Source organism: Conger conger, chromosome 7 (assembly GCF_963514075.1).
Source record: "Conger conger chromosome 7, fConCon1.1, whole genome shotgun sequence".
In the NCBI taxonomy this organism is placed as follows: domain Eukaryota; kingdom Metazoa; phylum Chordata; class Actinopteri; order Anguilliformes; family Congridae; genus Conger; species Conger conger.
In genome coordinates, this window is record NC_083766.1 from 53,011,125 (window position 1) to 53,034,050 (window position 22,926).

A 22,926-nucleotide genomic window follows, 5' to 3' on the forward strand; every position below is an offset into this window, starting at 1 on the left:
TGGGACGGGGGTGGGGGGGTGGGGGGGCAAAGTCATTGCGTTTACAATGTTGAACACGTTTTACTAAGATCTTTTCTTTTGCAATGAGATGGGAGGGGTGACGTGCGAGCTTTGCGTTTTTCGGTCTTTGTTGGTACGGCTTGTTAACACACCGGCGTTAGAGCTACCCCTCCTCCTCCCCCCTCTTTCCCTCTCGCTCTCCCCTTTACGCTCTTTACGTATTGAACTATAGGGCATGAACATTCCTAGTTTGACGACTGGGCTGCGCGCTGCTGCCTTGATTTGCTGAGCAATTTGATACTTCAAGTGTATGTGTGTGCGAGAAGGAGAGAGAGAGAGACTTCTCAGGCAGTGGTCGGTATGACTTAACTACGTGCACTGAAAGTTAGAAATTATTTTACCGCTGCCTTCTCACTCGCTGCATAGTTGTGAACCGCTCGGCGAGCCTAAAACGAGTTCTATCATTTTTTTCTTGCACTTTACTCCCGTGTAATGGAGGGACCCGTTCGGATTTTCCACCACAAGAATGCGTTTTTTCTCCAGTTCGCCCGGCTGTCCGCAGCTCCAGTCGTCCTGTGAGAGAGGTAAGAACTGAAAAAGTGAAAGGGTACCGTGATCCGGAGTGTCGAGAGAGCTAGTATGGTCGATCTTAGCGAAATGAGCTAGCTTGTTGTTTTGGAAACGGGAAGGCTAATTTGAAACAGCTATGCGTGTGCACATTGCTACGTATTTTTACTTTAACACTTTTTCCGTTACAGCCAACCTGGTAGAAACTAAACACCTTAACACGAGGTTCATATTCTGCGCTTTTTTCTTGAAGGGGGGCGCACAAGGGCATAACTTGCTAATATGTCGCCTTTCTATACAGCTTCACATTACCAATTGGCGAAATACTTTACGCTGTCTGACTATTGATATAGGCCGGTATATATTGGAGATTTACCCGTTATAAACGTGAGTGTGCGCAGATGAACGACATCACTTGGATCCTACGCTCTCCACATAACCATTAAATTGGAGCCGTCTCTTCCATTGCGTTTCAAAACAAAGCGTTGCCTGCACGCGTCTGAGTTCCCTTTTAATTGAATTTGACAGTCATTTTACAGTGTTTGTAAGGCCAAGACGTTTTATGAGCAGTTGGAATAACGGGAACTTATTACTGGTCTTTTTGATTGGTGGACACTTTAATTTTTCATTACAGCTTTACCATTGGCTACTCAAATGCAAATTGGAATGAAATTGGGATTGGCGATTTACGAAGTATTATTATACACAATTAACTATTTTGTATGGTTGCTAACAACAACGGCATTAATAATAAGCCTGATATTATTATTATTATTATTATTAATTCCACACCGGTGAATCGGCAACCAATACTTTATTGCAGTTTTATTTATTTTATTATTTTATTTCACTTGCCTTGGGGGTGGGGGTCAAGACTTGTCTTTTTTGTAGAGATTACATTTCTGACAGGTGTGAAATTAATTTTGATTCATGTACCGCTAATCACATTTGATAAGCGGTACACCAATAGGCTAATATTATGTTTTAAAATTTGTATTTTATCGTTACGACTTTAGTGCACTGGTTTAGGCTACAGACTGTATGAACAGCAATAGTAAAACCTGTTGAAAAAGATATCCACAAAAGTGGTTTCTGACAGTAACTTTGTTTTACTTCTTTTATTGATCTTAGTGGATGTAGTCTGTACATGGATACTTTTTTAGCTGACGGATTAGTATTTGTAAATAGGCATTGTTTATTGTCGCCGCAGTTATAATGAGCGGATTTATGTATCTAAATGTTGAGTTGGTGATGTCTTATCTTATCAAAAGAATGTGTTAACTCATCAAACTGATATGTCAACAGATAAGAGATTAGTGGTGTGTCCATCACTGCCCAGGTTTTATAATGAAGGACCACAATTGTACTTTGTTTTCCAAATACAACATCACCATTATTTTGTACAACCATTAGCCTACTCTTTATAAGATTTCAGTTGTGCAATGCATACATTTTAATGAATGTAATATTACATTCATTACGACACAGATCTTATTGTGCCGTTTTAATGATTTGGGTTTGTGTACACGTGGACTTGTTATTATTGCTTCGAATGTAGGCTATAGGAAGCACAGAATGATACATTTATTAAGTCTTCTAGTTGTTGAACTACTTGCGATCATCTTGCAGTTATTGTTTGCCTTGAAAAGAAGCTGAAAAGACGACCATGGCGCGTGAGCAGCTTTTGTCAGAGTCAATGATGTGTTGCGCCAACACTGCAGCCGAACCGTGCAGTTCATCGTCCTCGGTTATCGCCTCTGATCCCGTTTTGTTCTGAGATCTTGGGATAAAAGGCGATGCTCACCTTTCTCCAATGAATCCACAGGCATATTTCAAAGAAAGACGAGTGTATGTTTGTCTCTATTCGGCCTTTGAAGTCTTGTGCCTTCTGTTTTCAAGAGGCTATGTTTTTAACTTGTAGCCTAACCTATAAACCGATTGAAAAGGTTGTAAAAGGACTGGCTTAACGTCGAATTAATAGGCAGTTAAAGGGAAACAAACAAAAAAAGAACATGAGACCAAAGTGAAGACCTTTCAAATGTATCTGTTAAGCCCAAACATTCTGAACCACCATAGCAAGCCATGTGCGCACAGTACATACGCTATACGCTTCTTTGCGCTGTCGTCTGAAGGATCTTTTTAGGATCGTAGCTTAGATACTGTCCAGATAGAGATGGGACACTTTCATTTGCAGCTACAGGTTGGCTACTGCTTTGATGTCGGGGAAACAGTGGAAGACTTACCAGTAAATCTTAAAATCTTTAGTTTTGGACAGGGATCGACAGAACGACCGCACATCAAACACGGTGGTGTGTCACAACACGCGCCTGTGTCTTTTCTTTTTCTTTCGAACAGGCCCCTGCTTCAATTACTGACTAATAAAGTTAAATCGTAGAATTTAATTGTAATTGTAGAATTATTTCTAAAGTGGCGCATGGTTGGGTATGTTGTGCCAATTTGGCAGTAAATTGGATTCAACAGTAGTTTCTCCTATTTTGGACCAAAATATGGAACCGACTTTTTAACTACAAGATAGTTGTTATCCGAACCACACTGTGTGTATTGCGCAGTTTTGCAAATTGTCCACATACTTCCAGATAACCCTCACAATGCAAAACTACGGCATGGAATTTTAAACTACAAATTAATAAAGTTTTTTTTATGAGTTAACCAAGGCTTAGTTAAATTCAAGTTATGCAGTCTAATGCTAATTGCATCATCTAAAGCATAATGATATTTTCACTGTTAGACTGGTTAGATATTTGACAACATGCTTTTTGTACATTTGTTTGTGGGTAGAAAATGACTTTGCTGCCCATAATTTGCTTGTGATTGTAATTACTGTGTCTTCAGGCAAGTGCAGTCATGCTAGCGCCAAGCTCCTTAATTAGTACTGTATTTGCCTGTTGGTCACTTTGTCTGAGAAGACTGTAGCCCCTATTCAAAAAGAGGTTAGGGCAGTCCAAATTAGTGACAGTTATACTGATAACAAAGGCTGACAAAAGTTTTTGAACAACTTGTTTTTAAAGCATGTAGAGCATGTAACATTTCACCCCCCCCCCCCCAATAAAAATAAATCCTTTGTTAATTAGAACTGACCAATGCTTACTTTTAGACAGAGGCCTTAATCTGTTTTCCTGTTAATTGGGAGGACGATTTGGTGGATTACAGCATGTAAGCTCGTTTGTCACGCGTGGATTCCATCTAACCATCTTAAATGTCCACACGAGTGGTGCATTTCATTTTGAAGACATCTCAGTACAGAGAACGTATCAGTTCTATACCTACACCTACTGTATTTTGCATACATTCCGACATTACAGATACGGCACATTGTGGACTGCAGTTTAGAATAATTGTTAGGGAACTAGTCGTAGGTTCTGTTCTGCAGTGGGGTACTACCCTTAACAAAAGTTGCTTTAGTATATGTATAGCTGGTAGAATTGATTGTGTTCAATACATAAATAAAACTGCAAGTCTATGGATAAAAGCTGTATGTCTGAAATGTAGATGGTAAAATGGTCAGAGCTTGTAGGCCACCTGTTCTTAATTTGTTTGGTCCCTTTTTAACTTTCTCATAACCTTCTAGTGAATAGAAAAGCCTGGTTGTAAAAATGAATTGCCAAGTGCTATAGCAGCATTTATGTTTGCAAATATTACAGTGCTTTCATTTCTATCACAATGTTGTAGTTGTGGCAGCTAAGAGTACTTTCACTCTATTACCTCTGATTAAAGTTGGCAGAGAGGACTATGTTTGAGTGGGTAAATAGTTTCTGGAGCTTATTTCTTCCCCTTGTAAATCAGCCATCTTCTTGATGATTTGGTATTGAGTGTTGAGGTCCAATAGCCCTGTGCAGACACATAGAAGGGCAGTGTGTGAAAGACATGACATTGCTAATGCTCACATTGCACCTCCACAGCCTTTTGCAAAATGTCTTGTATTTTGTCACAGTGTCTTCCTGCCTCAGGGAGCTTCATGACCGTAGGAGTTCTTCTTCACACGCACTGCATTTGAAACGCTGGAGGAAGGCTTCAGAAGTGGTGGACAAAGTCTCAAAGACATTTCACAAATGTGTGAAGACAAACCAGTGTGGAGCAGATTAAACCAAACTATTCTCTGGCCCAGTACCTGTTCCAGCTCTCAGTGAATCAGTATGGGACAAAAATACAACGGTTGGCCTGTCCCTAGTCCCAAAAATGAATAAAAAGTACAAAAACTTAAACATTCCACATGTCACAGTGAAGACATTCTACAGATGTAGCTATGCTGCCTCACGTTGAAGCTACTCTTTAACAGTGTTAATTTGTAGGATCAATAAGTACTCTGTTGGAGTTTAAACGACTCTTAACAGAGTCGATTTTACTCGTAACACATGCGCGCGTGATGTCAGGAGCGAAAAATTCAAAAGTGTGCCGCCTTAATTAAGAGAACAGACAGACACCTGCTGGAGAAATAGATAAAAGGAGTTCTGCTAGCACTTATGTTCTTGGACCGTCGTGTCGAACGCACACACACACAAATGCGAATGTCGATGAAAGGGTTTTGGTACGCCAGGGCGTAATGAGAGTCACTTTGTCAGAACTCTGTTCCCCTGAAAGGGCACGGTTTTTTTTCAAGCATTCGGCTCCAGACATTTTAGGATTTTGTAGTGGCATTTAGGAATCATTAATGCGCTGGTATTTATCATACAGGCCCGAGCAAAACAGTGCCCCACCATTAAGTGTGCTGGAATAATGTTTGGCCGATTAGGCTACTCAGGCTAATGATAAACACATGTGCCTTTTGGGTGAGGTATGCTAAGCGGAGCAATTTAAATGTGAGTACGTGCATTGATATATACACACGTAATAGCTTTTTTCCTCCTTCCGATGTAGCATAGGCTTTAGAGATTATATTTAGTCGCCATCTATGAACTCACAGAGTGTGTTTTCCCCGTGGTCGGTGGGGTGATCTGAAAACTAAAAACAGTTCTCTGACTGATTTTTTTGGGTATATATTTTTTCAAAAAAGAAGCTATTTTAAAAACATGAGAAGTGGCCTAGAAGAGCTAATTTTGTTTTCTTGAAGAGACAGAAGCTTTGCACAAGAGGAATTTAGCTGGTTTTTATGTTTTTATTTAGTGTCATCCCGGGGCTGTTTGTGTTGGTAGCCCTGGTTTAGGGCGAAGCAGAAAGCAGGCGCTCATTTTGTGTTTGTGCGTCTCGATGCGGGGAGCAGTGCGGTCTGCCCTTCAGGGGACTGAGATTCTGCGGAACAGCTAGCCTCGGTGGCGACCTTGGGTGGGATAAAAGGGGGTATAACAGTTTAATTTTGGGGTGGCCTGCCTGTTTGTCTGGGTTTAGGGTACAGCTGTCAATATTGCTGCTCTTAAAGGATCAGCTACTTGCCACAGTTGACTTTCTGTTCATTTTGGCGGTATATGTCCTGAATTAGAACAGCTACCCAAACCAATTTTCCCCATTTGTTTTGGGTATTTGTGTGTGTGAGAATTTGTGAGTGCGCGCGCATGTGTTAGTGCGCATTTGTGTGTGAGTGCGTGTGTGCGTGTATGTTTGTGCGCGTTTTTGTGCGTGCACGCGTGTGTATAGAGTCATCTTTTCCCTGCGCCGTTTGGTTTAGTTTGTGTTATGGCAGGACTGTTAGCGCTTATCTTGCTCTTCAAAAGAGCAAATAATAGCTGTTGCTACAGTAGTGGAAACTGGCCGCTCATTTTATCAGCTCTGTCAGGAAGATTACCCTGTTTGTGCTGTGATTGTGTTAATCTTCAGCCCAGATGTGGCCCCTCTCTCCACTGTAATGCCCGGCTCCCCTGGTGGTAGATATCATGACAAAAGTTTTCCGATTAGAAGCCGCGCTTTGTTTGCCTTGCCCGCATAATTTGTTATTCAAGTTGGGACGGGAGAGTGGAGCGATTATGACCCCCTAATGGAGCAATGCTAAAATATTCTCACCCCTCCCCTCCCATCGCCACCAGCTTTGTCACCACTGTTAACATTACAAGTGTGGGTATTTCATTATGGAAGAGTCTGGCATGGTTAGGTGAGGCACAGTTTATTAATCGCCATTAAATTGGAGTTCATTTAAAAATAAAAATAGTCAGTTTTATTAGTCATATACTCATTCAGAGTGTGTTTTGTTATAAGATTAGTCAGGTAAAATGTTCACAGAAGGGAAAACAGAGCACCATTCATGTTCAGAAAACATCTCAGCCCGGCTAAAACAAAACATTCTCACAATGTTGCTGCAATGTTGTCACAGTGTTACAACATTGACAAAATATGTCAGTAATATTGTGAGAAAATGCTAAAATGTTAGCTGGGCGATGAGTTTAGGATATCTATATGATAATGGACTGACTGATCAAAGCTGACAGGAAGGTGACAGTAACGCAAATAACCACGCATTACAACAGTGGTATGCAGAAGGGCATCTCTGAACACGTCAAACCTCTTAAGCTGAGTGTATATGATAATGGATGAATTTAAGATATCTATATGATAATGGATGAGTTTAGAATATCTATGGCAATGGATGAACGTAGGATATTTATATGATAATGGATGCATTTAGGATAGCGATACGATAATGGATGAGTTTTGGATGTCTATATGATAATGGATAAGCGTAGGATATTTATATGATAATGGATGAGTTTAAGGTATCTACATGGCCTGATTCCTAATATGGGATGCTTTATTAATAGGGTCCCTGGTCCAATCTCTCCCTTTTTTGGGCATCTTAATTTCCTGCGTTACGGATGGCTGATAAATTCCTGGGCACTGCTGACTGGAGGAGCTCTTAGCTGCACTGGGCATTTGGGCAGGCCGGTGTGTGAGTGATAATGTACAGAACCCAGCGGCTTTGGGAGGAGGATGAACAGGGTGGGTGGAAGTCAGAGAATTGTTCTGGAATTGTTCTTCACAAGAGTGAAAAGTTCTCCGTTGGATAGAGAGATTGACTGGGTTCAGGTAACTTTCTCCCCGTAAGGAAAGAGCCCAAGAACCAAAGCGCATTAGGTAGTTTTGGAAACCTGCTGTGTTTTTATAGTCAGCTAGTAGATAAATAATAGATAAATGCAGGGGTTCCCAAACTTTTTTCCGATGTGACCCCAAATGTACATGACCCCAACATCCCACCCACATACCCCTTGTGCCTAACAACACCCTTTACCCGTGACTGTATTGGCCGTGACTGTTTATACCGTGACCTCTCATGCATTACATTTTGTTGTAGTTTTTTTTCCTCTCCAAAAAAATCTGAAGACCCCATCCTAAAATCAGGCAACCCCACATGGGGTCCCGACCCACAGTTTGGGAACCGCTGAATAAATGGCTCCTTTTGTTTCGAGTCCTTTATCACAGATTGTGGACCTTGTTGGTTCAGTGTGGGGGCTGGGGAATTAAGGGAGTGGTGGTATGCGGGGGGGGGGGGGGGGGGGTTTGTAGAGGACGGGGGTCGAACATGAAGAGTGAAGCACACAGACCGTAATGTTTACTCTTTGCGTGAAGCATTTATTCTCTGTTGCTTCTGTGTGGCCTCCTCCACTGTTCCCTCTGTACTTTGTTTGTTCCCGAGAAGCATCCATCTCCAGAAAGTTGTTTGCTAAAGAGAAAGTGACAAGAGGGCACTGCCTCACTATCAGACCGCACTTGGACATCTGTCAGAGGTGACCTACGATGGCTAACTTTGTGGAATCCCTTCTTTAGACTGTAATGTTGAAATTGAAAGTGTTATAAGACTGTGACAGTGCGTTAAAGAAGCAGGGCATGATGGGACATTGATGGGAAGCGTTTTGACCCCTGTTTTAGTGGGAGCACGTTGCAGATGTCCTGACACGCTCTCCAAATAGAAATCCACGTCCTTGTCCTTGCTTGTGAAAACTTTCACATTTTCTGGTATCAGCAGATATAAGATGATGATAAGGAGACATCCCTTTTTTCCTTTTTTCTGTGTGTAATTGCTTTCTTTTCCCTTATACTGTCCTTAGCCGTTGTATTTAGATTTGTTTCCGGGTTTTTAATGAAAATTGGAAAACAATCGTTTGATAACAATCATTTGTGACAATCCTGTTCACTCTTGTCAGTTTTTGCCTTTTGGAGACTCTTTTAAAATACTTCTGTATGTTTTCAGTCAGTGACTCTACTGTGGTGGAAAGATTTGTTCATTCTTGCATTCTTGAATTATTTCATTCTTATTATTGAATTATTATTGAACAATGCATTTTGAAAAACTATCTGACTTTCTGACTTGCATTGTTCCCAAATAGAACTAATGTTGGCTACAGTAGTTATGGATATAACAATGGAAACTGTGCTATACTTTCCTGCTTCCTTTTGCCATGTAAGTTCAAATAGCAAAGCACAAAAAGCAAAAAGAGACTCAACGTGACTTGACAATTCAGTCATTTCATTCAGGCTTCAATACTTCTTTCAGCACATACAGTATTTGCTCAAATGTTCATGTTGAAGGAGAAAGTAGCTTTTTTAATTTGAGAAGTTTAAGAATCTCCTCCAGTTTCAACTGTAGTTGCAGGTGAGTGTGCTGTATCTAAGCAACAGGCTTTGATGGTGGCACTGTGTGCCTTATTCTGGTCTCTGCGTTGGCTCTCCTTCCCATTGAGACACTAGCCGTGGCGGCGTTTGTGTTTTTTAGCGTTCAGGTAGAACAGAAGCCAGCTACTTCGCCCCGCCCCTTTTAATAAGGAACTGTTTTACTTAGATTAGATTTATGGTGGAGCTTTTTTTAAATGTGTTGTGAGAGATGTGTAAACTTTACCGGCGGCGTTGTATACGCGTGCGACCGCAGATGTCAGGAGCTGACGGAACAAGCGCTGTGTTCTCGTGCGTTTCCCCGCCAGGGTTGTGTACAGTACGTTTCAACAAGTCTGCCGAAGTTGGGTCCTAAATCACATCTTAACCTTTAAGGCCTGAGGTTGGATAATGTCTTGGAACAGGGGGGACACACTATAAAATGTAAAACACCAGGGTGAAATTGCTAAAACAAACAAACAGTTTGGAAGCAGTGGAAACAGATGTCGGGCTATGGAACGGAGGAGATCGTATGACTCTGTAGATTCGTTCCAAATATGGATTCCAATATGGTGGGCTGCTAGTGTCTTTTAGGAATAAAACGGACTTTTTAAAAATATGTATGTATATTTATTTGTAATTAAGATGCAGTTCTTTTACTCTGCTCAAATGTCAGCATTTTCACCCAAAAAAACAAAAAACAGAAAAGATATTGTTTTGCTCTAATGAAAGTTCACAAATATGGTGAGGTCCAGAAAGTCAGGAAACAGAAATTGCCTTCATGATGTTTTGGCTTGTGGGACTCACTATTAGAGCACTTAAACTTGATTAGAGTTGAGAAAGTAGAAAAAAAAGAAGAGAAATCGCAGAGCCACACAATGCCCCGGGAAGTTGCGAGAGGGTTTTATTTATTGCTTTATTTCCCGCCCAAACAACCGTTTTTCCTGTTTTTCAGAGTGAACGCTGAGGAGACATTTTTTTCTCCTCCCTAGTGTCTGTCTTCATTTAGGAAAACTATTAATCAGAGAGCAAAGCTTCATCTTAAGGGAAAATTTGGGGCTAAACTTGTCAACTCTGAACTCTGCTGCTCCCGCGAGAGAGAGACAGAGAGAGAGGGGGAGAGCGAGAGAGTGTGTTCTGGAGCGTTTCAGCAGAAGAAAGATTTAGTGTTCTGGTTCTTTCCACGTATAAGTAATTGCTTTTCATACGCGGCTTTGTCTGGTGGAGGCGACTGCGGTATCTCTTTCGCCAACTCGCCAGCCAGCTCGCGCAGTAGCAATGTATCTCCACTAGAGGGCGAGAAGGATGGAATACTCTACAGTAGGCGTCACAGTCAAGGTGAGCTGTGTCTGCCCGCTCCTCGTTTTATACAATTTAGGCCGGATTTAGTGCGGTCTGTTTCTTCAGGGGACTTGTAAGCTGGTTGTCTGTTGCCGGTGTGCTGTCTGTCTTATAATTAATTTCTCGGTACAAATTTTCTGTCCTGCAGCTATTGTGAGGATCTGCAAGACTGCAGTTTATCAAGGCAGAGAACAGTAGAAAGCCTCAGGCTTGCTGTGAGCTGAAACTGATCTGGGATCAGCACACTGCAAAAAAACGTCTGGCTTAACAAGCGTTTTAGTTTTGTAATGAAATTTCTTTTAATGAGAATCTAATTTTTTCCTCTCAGGTAAAAAAATATTAGCTTGTTTTAAGGTACTGTTTGCTTGACAAGTGAAATATTCTTACCCTTTGGCAAATCTTGAAGTGAGTCAAAACATTCTCACCTCATTGGCAGTAGTGTTGTAAGCAAAAACGTATAAAGCATTGTTTTAATTACACACTAAAATACTTGTTGAGACTGACTATTTTTTGTTTTTTTGCTGTGTGCAGGCTGGCAGGTGAAGTCATTGAATGCTGGGAGTGGCCACATACGACGGTTAACCTTCAAAATGAAAGTTCTGTCTCTGGTGACTTCCTACAAGGTGATTAGTGCATCACCACCACTGATCTCTCTAACAGCAGTCGATCATTTGTGTGCTTATCAAACCTGGTTTTTCAGTATCTTCTCTGTTTGCTGGGAGATGTAGGAAATGGAGACCCTTGGGAATGTTCAAGGCCAAGATTTAAACAGTGCTAGATGTACTCTAGACTGTGGGCCAGGGATCATCAAATCATGGTCCTCGAGGGCTGAGAATTGCTGGTTTTCCACCCTTCCTTTATCTGGCCGTCAGGTGTGAAGTATCGGTAGCACAACATTTTCAGTTAATTACCCGGGAGAAAAGAAAACCAGGGCCAGGTTTGATGATACCTGCTGTAGGCAGTGAGACAGATGGGCTGAATAGCCAATACTGGTCATACTGCAGGTTCTTATTACAAGATTTTGTGAAGAACATTCGCACACTGTTCTTCAGCACATTGCAGAGGTGTACGTCGGTGGTAAAATGGCGGATAAGCTGGCAAGGTGGCTACCGGTGGTGATGCGGTTGAGCTAAAAAGCCCATTTTGTCCCGTTGTACTCTTGCCGTTCTGTTGCTGGCATGGAAAAAGTGTTAGCCCCGGCGCCATCAACTGCGATGCGTTCCCTGCCAACTTCTCCACTCGGATCTCCGCCGTTGTCATCCGTGTGTACACAAAACACGGGGGTGTTTATGTAACCGTTTTATTCGAGAGGTCGGACGGTCGTTTTAGATTGCCGGAGTGCCGTACACTCGGGGGTTGTCTGCTCTTGACACACGTCTCGGTTTGTTTTGTAAACCTCGCAAGCCGCAACACTCAAAGTGCCACAAAGATCCAAGTGTTGCCGAAACAAGCCCAGTAAACATTTGGACAACTTTTTAAATGTACCCAACCTTTCAACAAAAGTGTTTTCTGTGCTTATTTTTGGGATGCCGTGTTTAGAAGGTTCTTAAAATGACACAGCAGTGCCTGGTAGATCTCTGAGAGTGCAATTAATTGTGTTATTGTGAGGCAAGCATCTTTGTCTATCCTTTGTCTGATACTAACTTCGTTCAAAATGATGTCAACTGGCTACTGGTAGCTCGTGATTTATACTGTAGTTAGGGACTGTGTTCATTGCTGATTGCTCATTCAAGTGCTGATATTTATGTTGTTGCGCAGTGCAGAATGTATTATCCTAGCTCAATTTGGCATTTGTGCTAGATTAGGTGGGGGGTACCTCTTTCCTCAATGCCGTTATTTTCAGATGATCCCTGGTTCTTTCAAAAGTTACTGCAATACACATCCCAATAGTGCACTAAGTTCCTGAGTGCCTATGACTTGTGAGGTTCGTTTTGGCCAGTGATCTTCATTCCTGGGACTGGAGAGCTGCAGGGTGTGCTGTTTTTTGTTGTTACTCAGCCCTTAATTGATCAATTAAAGCAGACGATTACACAGTTAACTCATCTCACCTGGTTTCATGGGTCTGAATCGGTTTTCTGCTGTTACGGCAAAAACAAAGACCAGCAGACCCTGCGGCCTGCTAAGACCAGGAATGAAGATCGCTGGTGTAGGCGCTCCTCTGACGGAGCACTCACCTCCGTCAAGACCCAAAATGGCTGCCGCAGGCATTCCCAATTTCACAGCATGCCAGGTTCAAGCGATTTTTCTTGTGCTGTTTTTTTTGTTCTTTTTTAAACAGACCCTTTACTTGTGCACTGATGTATGTGAGAGAGTTCAGCAGTGTCGTTTTCCAGCAAATATTTATTTGGAGGCGTCTTACGTTTCACATTTTATATAGGCTTTTGTGCCCTTTTTTTTTTTTTTTTAAATAGAATTATTAATTTAACTTCAGTTACTTCAGAAGTTTTTCTGGAGAGGGGCCAGAAAGCTCTCGGCGACCAGAGAATGAGCAGACACGACCGTCTGCAAGTCCGCCGAGGATTCCGCTGAGATTTAGGGAGTGATGGATTCCAGGAGGCTCTGGCAGCCTTTTGGGCTGGGCGGGGGGGGGGGGGGGGGGGTTGATGGAGGGGGGTAATGGAGAGGGAGGACAGGGTAGAGGCTCAGTTGGAGAGGGGCCAATGCTGACAGACCTGGGTGCGGTTGAGATACTGTCCGCCCAGGTCAGAGGATCGACCTGGTGGACTATTGAGAGTTCACAGAGACCTGGACTCATATTCATAAGGTCTCTGATATAGTACCAGGTTTCCCCTGTCCAGTTGCCAACCTTCTCCATTGTGAGCTAATAAAGTCCAGACTGATCCCAGATCAGGCCTCTTACCTCCTAAAGCAGGGGTGTCAATCTCCAGTCCTGGGGGACTGCAGTGTCTGCAGGTATTTGTTGCTTCCTTTTAATCAGCAGACAGTTACAGCCTTGAGAACAAGCTGTGTGGACTCGTTAGCCAATCAGTGCCTTAATTGAATCACTCTAAATTAATCACTCAGTGCATAAAATGCAGGTTAAGCAGTGCACTTGGATTTAGGACAGAAAGTATATAAAACAGTAAGCTGGTTTTCAGAAAAAAATCGCAAACAGTTTCTGCATGGGTACCTCATGTAAATTGATGAATCTTTTTCAGTTCAACTTCCTTTTTTCCACACTATTATGTTTTCCTATTTTTATTCATTGTTTTCATTGTGAAGTAAAACAGTAAAGCATTCTTAATTCGCAAACATTGGAGCTAAAAACAAAGTTTTGTAAATGTGTGATCCACGGGGAACTGTTTCGCACCCCTGCTTTTGGTGCTCTGGGCTCTGGGATCCCGTGTGTTTCGAGCTGCTTTTCTGTAGCCTCTGATGCTAAATCTCGGGGTCTGGAATGCTGGCACTCCTCCTTTCTGTCTGTCTGTCTGTCTGTCTGTGTGTCCGTCTGTCCCATACATCTGGCTGTTACACTACAGACCTCCCCTCCCACTACAGCTCAGACGGTGAATCACATGCATTCAGCCCTGGCTGTATATCAGCGCGGCCCTCTTTTAAGCGGACAGTCTGTTTCCCGCACGCGATACGAGCGTCAGGGCTGGGAACCGGGGCATGATGGGAGCTAGCGCGCCGCGGTGCTGACAGCCCGGCTGGCCGGTTCTGATCCGGCTCGAGCGGCGGGCTTCGCGGCCGCTGACGAGGGAAACCAGATTCAGGTGCTGTTTTCAGGTTTTGTTTTTTTTTTTCTTCCTCCCTCTCTCTTTTTTTTCTGTCCCTGAGACCCCATTGAGTTCCTCCTTAATCCTCCTGTTGAAAACCTTGGGAAAAAACCACGCGCTCCCCCCGTTCTCTATGCGCAAACGGCCCCCCCTACGCCCCACCACCTCCCCACTCCACTGCCGCCTCCCACATTCCAGTAAAAGCAACAAAAAAAATGTCCAATTAAGATGGGTCTTATTTACTGTACCGCCATTCACCTCCCCCCCCCCCCTCCCTCCTCCCCCCCTCGAGTGCTTAATTCACAGTGTTTGTGACCTCGGCCAATACGCCTGGGGCTGGAGTTAGAGCTGTCTCCCAGGTGGGGGGGGGGGGTGTAGATGGAGGAGGGGGGCGGGGGGTGGGGGGCCGGTGTGTGTCCTTGGTAAACAGCCCTTTGTGGGATGTGACTGTCTGATCCCTTCGCCCTCCCCCCCCCCTGTCTCCCTTGACCCCCCTCCCTCCCATTCCGCCCCCGTCTCCCTCACTCCCGCCCTCCCTTCCCAGCATCCCTCGCCACGGACTCGCCGCACTTCGGCCCGGCGACAGACTCACCCTTCCGACACCCTGCTCCTCACGCACGAGGCATTTCCTGAGCGACCGCGGGCGCAGAAACTCCCAACACAACACACACTTCCTTCTTTCCTTCTGGCCTTCTCCCCGATTCGCTGTCACGGGGAAAAGCGCTAATTCGCTCTGACCTCGCTGGAGAAGAGCCATTCTTTTGGACACACACTCTCATATACACACACACACTCACGTTTTGGTCCGATTAAGACAAAGCCCGCTATTTTCCGTTTCCTCTCCCGTACCCCCCTTCATATCTCTGTAGGTGCTGAATCATATCCCTCTCTTTAATCAGTAGGAGATGTCTCCCAGCAGAAACTCCTCATTGTTTCCATGCCTTATCGTTCTCTGGCCGGTGGGAGGACAGTCATGCTTACTCAGACCGGTATATGTGAATTACGAGTCAGAGTCATAATCACAGGTTAAGGCACCATACTGTGATGTGTGGATGAGTCCCACGCTTTTGGGATTTAGGTCCCGACTGTGGCCGGTAGCTCTACAGGTGATGATGTGTAATTGGCGGTTGGATTGGCCAGGGTATGGGAGAGTTCTGCCAGTGAGAGGTCTTCATTTCATCGCTCTCTAGTGACCCCCGCTGGTCAATGGGACACCCATTGTCTAACGCTGCAAATGAAAAGCCTTCCTCAGACTCTATCCAAGCTTAGCTGTAGTCTGCGGTGTGAAAAGAACCTATATCCCGCATTCTGCCTGTGTACTGACCTGTCAGAAGCATTCTCTCAGTGTAGCAGCCTATCACACATATTCCCTCAGTGTAACAGCCTATCAGAGGCAGTCCCTCAGTGTGCCAGCCTATCAGAAGCATTCAATCTGTGTACCAGCCTATCAGATTCATTCCCTCTGTGTAACAGCCCTTGAAAAGTGTTCTCCTTTGGGAATTGGGCACAGCCTGGTCTTTCCGACATGGGGCAGCTGGCCTGGGTATCGAGCCGCACTCAGGAAGTGTCTAGTGTTTCACGCCAGGCGACGGGAGAGGTTCACACAGTATCGCCGTGTCCGCTGCCTTGGCAACGGCGCTTGGCGAGTGTTTACCTCGCGGTGGCTTCCTCCCGCTCTCCGCTGGAGACTCTCAGGAATGTCTCCGCCGCGGCTCCCTCTGTCAGCGGGATCCGGGACGAGTGCGGACAGGTTGGGGGTTATTTAACACGCGAAACTGGGACAGGCTCGCCACGCCGATCAGATTAAAGAAGAGTGTGGAGCACCTCTCTTTCGCTCTCTCGTTCCCTGTCTTTTTCTTGCCCCCTGGGGGCTGGAGGTCTGTGTTGATGGTGTTGTACCTGCAGAGAGCGAGGAGAGTTCTGCGAATGAACTCAAGGGCAGGATGTTCTGCAGTGCATGACCCTGACCGAGCCTCTCTCTCTTGGTCACCCTCACTCTTGTGTGGTTTCTCTTTCATTCTTTCATTCTCTTTCTCTTTTTCACTCTCGCTTTCTTCCTCTCTCTGTTTCTCACACACACACACACACACACACACACACACACACACACACACAGGCACACACACTTGTTTTTGCTACCTGGTGAGGACGCACACACACACACACACTCTCCCTTCCCTGTTCTCGTGAGGACATAAACCCAGGAAAGTGTTTTATTCACAGACACACAGTGACCTCCTTAATTGCGAACCCCAATCAGATGTGCACATTGTGTAAAAGCTCCACGTAGTTTACAGTTATTAAAGATCATTCATCGTGGTCATTATTCACCCACGTTTCCCCCAGGGGTTGATGCCAAGCTAACATTATGACCCCATTCTAGCATTCACCAAGGCAGTCATGTAGAATAATTTCTCTGGAATGCCCTCCCCCCGACCCCCCCAATGTACAGTATTTTTTGCATAAATTAAAGCCGATCGCCCTGGAGCGCTGGATTTAGCGGCTTTCGCCCGCGTCGCCGTGGTCGTTCCGGCAGGAATGCCGCTCGGCCTTCCCCCCGGAGCGGGATGTCAGTCCCTCTCTGAGACACCGGCACCAGCTGGGGGCTATTTTGGTCTGCGTCCCCTTTGGTCTTTCATGCATTGTTCGGCGGCCATTATCTGTGCGAGGACTGCTCGGTTTGAATACGAGATGGATCTGAGAGGGTATGGATGCACCCCCTTCCCCCCCACCCCGACAAATGCAGGGCAGTAGAATGGCTTTTGAGAGGTGCAGGTGCCGCACCTCCCCCCCCCCCTGACTCCGGGGGCTCTTGGTGTGTTTGTTTTCCCTGGTGTCGCCACTGAGGATCCCTCTCGTGCTTTAACAAGATTGATGACACCGGCTGTGCTTGTTGTAACTCTTGCCGGTGAGGTTTCGCGTTACACGTCTGATGGACGCTTTGACGAAGGAGAATAGGGGTGCCAAGTACCCTCCCCGGCCCCCATTGCCCTTCGCACGAACCCGTACGAGTCGCGCTCCCGTTATCAGGGGGAGCTGGATGCCAGGGGATGAGCGGAGACGATGACCAGTGTAGGATCTGTCAGAAGCGTTCTGGTTCTCCCCCACCACCATTCCTCAGCTGTCAAGTGAGATTTAGTAAGATTGCCTTTTTTTCTAAGCTTTTTTCCATCGTGCATCTCATTTTTATACCTTTTGGAGTTCAGCCCTGTGGACTGTTGTTGGATGTTTTCTCAGAAGACATAAATCCATGGAAGCTCTTCGCAAACCAAGCCCAAAAGCGGTGTTTCAGAGTGTGGGGATGGTATGAGGCGATTGAGGCATGAGCTGGTCTTCTACTGGTGGCTTTTGAGGAACGATCTGTATATGTTGTCTGTATACGGCAAACCGCTAAGTCCCGTCTCGCTTTTTAGGCCCGGTGAACACGGTGGAAAAAACTGCTCAAACAATCTGCTTTGTGCTCCTGCCGCAACATATTTGAGTGAATAAACTGCCCTAACGGTTAACTCAGGGTCCATATCATGACAGGCATGGGTGAATAAACTGTTCTAACAATCAAAATAGGGCCTCTGTCGTTACAGACTCTAAAGGCCCATATCCACCAAGAATGATAACTATAGCGATAACTACAAATATGTAATTTAAAAAATCTTTCTGACTCAAGTGGATGGCAGAGCCCACACCATAAGTATAAGGACAGCGACAGTGACAAACAACGTGTTTGGGATCACTTTCAGAGTGATTTCTTCCAGCTGCGTAAACGATGAAACACTGACAGCCAATCAAAATCCAACCGAATTTACAGGGTGTTGTGCGAAATGGTAGATGACATAGCCGAGAGACTATTTACAGAAGGTTGTCATTCTTCAGTGTGGATGCTCACATCGCTGTTGTTATAATTATTGTTATCGTTATAGTTATAGTGGGCCTTTAGCGATGGTCAGCCTCATTAGTGCCCCATTGGAGGATTTCTGTCGGACGGTTTTGATGCTTTTCCGCCGGGCCCCGCTAGCTCCATCAGGGTGAATGGCCACTTCACTGCACTCCACTGCACTTCACTTCACCCTCAACTGCTCGGAGAATGCAGTGATTTCAATCAGACGCCACCTTCTACTTCACCTGCTCTGTTGTGAAGGACTATCAGTGAATCACATATTCCTGTTCCCACTTACTATAGCAAATGCTTGCAGTTTCCAATTAAACACTTTTAATGCACTGCAACAACCAAAGAATAAGTCGGTCTCAACTGGTATTATAGTCTTATATTTAGACTTAGGTTCATATTTCTGTTATTTCTTTTGGTTGTCAGTTTGACTCATTTCAGGATTTGCCAACGGTAACTTAAAACAAGCAAATATCTTCTGTGTGACAGAAACAAAAAGTGTTTAAGTCTCATTAAAAGACAGACACTTAGGAAAAACAGTGTGTATTTAACTTTCTTTCTCCCAGTTACAGATGGTCCCTTCTAATTAGCCTTCTGCCAGCTCATTTCTGACAGATCTTTATTGCCCTTTTGTGCTTTTCCTCGGTTGCTGCAGGGCCTGGTGTTTATGTTGTGAATGAACGTGCCGTGCCTTCACGGGCCCTAACCGCGTCCCTGCGGCGGGATGGAGGCCGGGCCCCTCCCAGCCCGCTGCAGGATACGCGCTCCTGATGGATACAAGATATTCCCGCCGTATCTGTCTCCCGGGGGCAGGCCCGCGGTGGCGGATGGCGGAAGAATAGACGCCGATAAGGCCCGGGGACGATGCCCTGCGTTTCCTCTTTTTGCGAGATCCTGCCGCCAGATAAAAGCGGGCCGTTCAGACTGGCGTCTCGTCTCGCTAAGCCCGGCCGGGCTGGGGTTACAAATTGGCAGCTCGGGAAGCCTGGGCGAGGGGGGGAGAGCGGGGCACGGGCTCCGGGAGGCGGCTCGGTTCTGCGTTAATGTGCCGTTTTTATTATTATTATTGTAACTGTATACTGTTATTATTGCTTTTTGGAGGGAGGGCGATGGTGTTCCCGTGACGGGGTTTGAGCTGGAGTGCCAGGGGCTTGTCGGGGCTTGTGTGGAAGAAGCTACAGTCTCCTCTGTGTGGCGGGTTTCAGCAAAGGGGGAGTGGATGTTGTCTGTATACGGGAGTGCCAGGGGGGTAGTGGATGTTTTCTGTATACGGGAGTGCCAGGGGGCAGTGGATGTTGTTTGTGTACAGGAGTGCTAAGGATGTTGTCTGCATAAGGGAGTGCCAGGGGGCAGTGGATGTTGTCAGTATATGAGAGTGCCAGGGGAGAATGAATGTTGCAGTAAACAGCAAGGATCCTCAGATCTGACCCTCAAATCCAAATCTAGCCCTTGTTTTCTCTTCTCCTGCGTGATTAACAGAACAATTACTGCTCCTGACTAGCCACACTGGCTTCACTCCTCACTCCCAGGTAAAGGGAGGATGGAAAACCAGCAGGTCTGGGCCCTCGAGGGCCATGATGAACAGGAGTATACAGGAGCTGTAAGGGGCACAGAATTCACACCTCAGCATGGGGGCTGCTCACACTGTTTTCTGGGCAGCCCAATTCACAGACTTCTGTCAGCTCCACTTCAGCTGAGACCGCTCTAAAGCCCATCCTCAGGGAATATTAACCGTCAACTGAACATTCAAGAAGGTTAAAAAAAATGCATAAAAAGGTACAATGCCTGTCACTGGTACCATATAGCCATGGGTTTAGAAATCCATTTTTGCTTGTAACAGGTACTTAGTAGTTTCTAAAGAACATTATTGTACCTTTCTGGTTTGTGTACATTTGTGAAATGTATTCCTTAGAGAACAAAAATGCCCCTCCACTGTATTTGTATTTCTGGTGTAGTACTGTGATTTTGTAACAGGAGAGAATGAACAATGCATTGGAAATAATGGGCAATTAATGGGGGAAATGTATTTATGGGATTTTGGTGGGTAATCCATGTGCATTTTCCTAGTTCTGGATGTGATGCTTTGACTTGTGGTAGAACCTATGCACTTGTAAATCGCTTTGGATTAAAAGCGTCTGCCAAATGATGTAAAATGTAAATGTAACCAAAACCCCATCCCTTCACAGGGTCCCCCAATGGAACTTCATACTTAAATAGGTGTCTTAGTTTCTTCAGTGCTAAACCCCCCTCCACGCACTCACACACACGCACATGCACACACACACACACACACACACACGCACACGCACACACACACACACACACACACACACACGCACACGCACACATGCACACACACACACACTCCCGCCCCTCCACTTAAAGCCAGGCTGACCCAGGCCTCTTCCGCCACCGCTGTCCTGCCTGCTCTCTGTGCTCCACGCCGACCTTTGAACCCCAGGAGGGGAGGGGGCATTGCGTTAGCATTAGCGGGGAACCAGGAGAGTTTATTATTTCCTGTGTTTCCTCCTCCGTCTTCCTCCACTGCTATCCCTGGGGGACGGCGCTGGGGTTTGGGGGGAAGGAGGGGGAGAGAGAGGGGGTGGGGTGGGGGGGGCAAAACCACTATCCCCTCTCTTTGAGTATCACTTAACAAGTCCAACCAGTCACATCGCAGCCCTTTGAGTCACACGGCAACCAGCGTATCCCGTATTTAACAAGGTTCACCCGTGTTACATGGGAATAGGGGAGGAAAAAACAGCCTTCAGTTAGCGCCTTTCTTCAGAAAGCGGTCTACAGTTTCATATGACCTTTTGAAAGGGTTTAAAAGTGTAGCTTTTTAGAAAGGAAAAAAAACACACTTGTGGGTGTCAGTCTCTCCTGGGCGTAGATGGATTTGGGTTATGTATACCTTGGAGTTAAACTGTGAGCTGTGCCCATGCTGCATATAGGCGGTAAAACCAAGCAATACTGGAAAGCTTTTGTACCAGAAGCTATTGCACTGCTACACGCGGATGGTCTGGGAAATGGATAGGAATGCACTTTTAAGCCATTGTGGTATTGGGCATAAGTGCTTTTTATGAATTTGACCTATTTTAGGATGTGTTTTGTGATGTGTTTATGTGATAAGTTTTTTGTACTATTGTGATGTAGATCCTGTGTGCAGAACAAAGTTTTATGTCCGTAGTACTGTGACAATCGAAGCACTGGCGACATTGCGTGCATGTTTTTGTTCTCTGTCTGCGCCGTCGTGAATCGACAGTGGAGGTTGCCATGAGCTTTGCACAGCGAGCCCGATTGGATATTCATAGAAGAAAAAGAAGGAAAAAAGTATATTTCTTTTTTTAATTCCAAGAGCTGTTTGCCTCTTGATTTTGTGGCATTTCTGATTCCTTTAAATAGTATAATGATTTGAGAATTTTCTGTACACCTGCATGATGCATTTTAAAGCACCTTGATGAAGGATCTAGATGAAGTATGCCATTCAGATCCATTATTTTGGAATGTGTGGGGGAGCCCTGGATCCGTTCGGCTCCAGAGAATCCGTTCCGGACACTCGTCTCTTTAATTTGGGAGACACCTTCCCCCCCCACCCCAGACCAGGACAGAGGGGCAGACCTGAATGGCGGTTAAGCGTGTGTGAGAGAGAGAGTGGATGTGTGTGAATGTCCCAGCTGGATGGCCATTGTCCATCTTCCTCAAGCCCAAAACCACGGTCACAAACCAGGAACCTCTGATCAAAGCCAGACTATTGGTTGGGAAAAAGGGGAGGAGTAGGTTTGTGTGTGTGTGTGAATTCATTCATATGTACGTGAGTATGTGTGTGTGTGTGTGTGTGTGTGTGTGTGTACACATGTGTATGTGTGTGTGTGTGTGTGTGTGTGTGTCTGTGTGTGTGTGTGTGTGAATGCACGCGTGTGTACGTGTGTGCATGATTGTGTGCGCATGAGCAGAGAGGGCAAAGGGGGAGGGTGTTTCTAAAGGAAAGAGGAATGTTTCTAATTACGGCTCTTCCAGGTCTTTTTTGGGCCTCCCCCTGGTTCCCTCTGGTCTTCCTGTGTGTCTCTGTGGCAGAGCCTCAGGCTACAGTGACCCTGCGAGTCTCTGAGGAGACAGCATACTGTGACATGAGTGATATCAAGAGCAGCGACCCGCTCCCCCGAGTCTCCCTGCTGGGATGGGGGATGAAAGTCAGGGCAGAGCCACAGAGAAAGGACTGCCACACCGTGCGGGGAAATTGGCCCTTTTCTTTTCCAGAGAGTTGTCCGTGGAAGAGAAAGTTTTCCTTAACCCTTGAGAGGTGTGAGATCACAAATATGTGATTAGAATGTTCTTGACTGAGTATTCTAATCACAAATATGTGATTAGAGTGTTCTTGACTGAGTATTCTAATCACAAATATGTGATTAGGATGTTTTTAACTGAGCATTCTAATGCTGATGTCGTAATCACGACTGGTAATTGAAAGCAATGTAGTTCTAGAACACTGTCTTAGAATGTTGGAAAAAAACCTCAAATGGTTAAAAACCCAGGTCACCTTTCTCCTTTTCGTTAAATAATTAATTGAGCTGTAACATATACTTAAACTTGCATACTTACTTGTTTTTCAAATATAAAGTAAAATAATCTGATTGACATGATGTGTCTGTTCTGTATGGATCTGTTGACAAATATTTACTTAGTCTATTTTTGATGATCACAATCATTTAGTTGGCTGGGTAAGTGTGAATGTCATGCTGCTGAGGCAAAAAAACACGGGTCTCTCAATGGCCAGTTCCCAACAGAACTGTTTTCAAGATAAAACTCATTTATAATCCTGACTGAATAAAATGGGCTTAATGTCATAGTATTTGAGTTATTTTTTTCATTGTGTAAAACTTAAAAATG

At 45.0% G+C, this 22,926-nt stretch overlaps 1 protein-coding gene across 1 annotated transcript in view; it reads left to right on the top strand.

The window, feature by feature from the left end:
- Window positions 1-263: 263 nt before the first annotated feature.
- Window positions 264-22,926, top strand: part of LOC133132699 (cell adhesion molecule-related/down-regulated by oncogenes-like) — a 53,619-nt gene continuing 30,956 nt past the window's right edge. The window contains 1 exon segment of the mRNA XM_061248340.1: window positions 264-584. The gene's annotated coding sequence lies outside the window, so the exon portion shown is untranslated.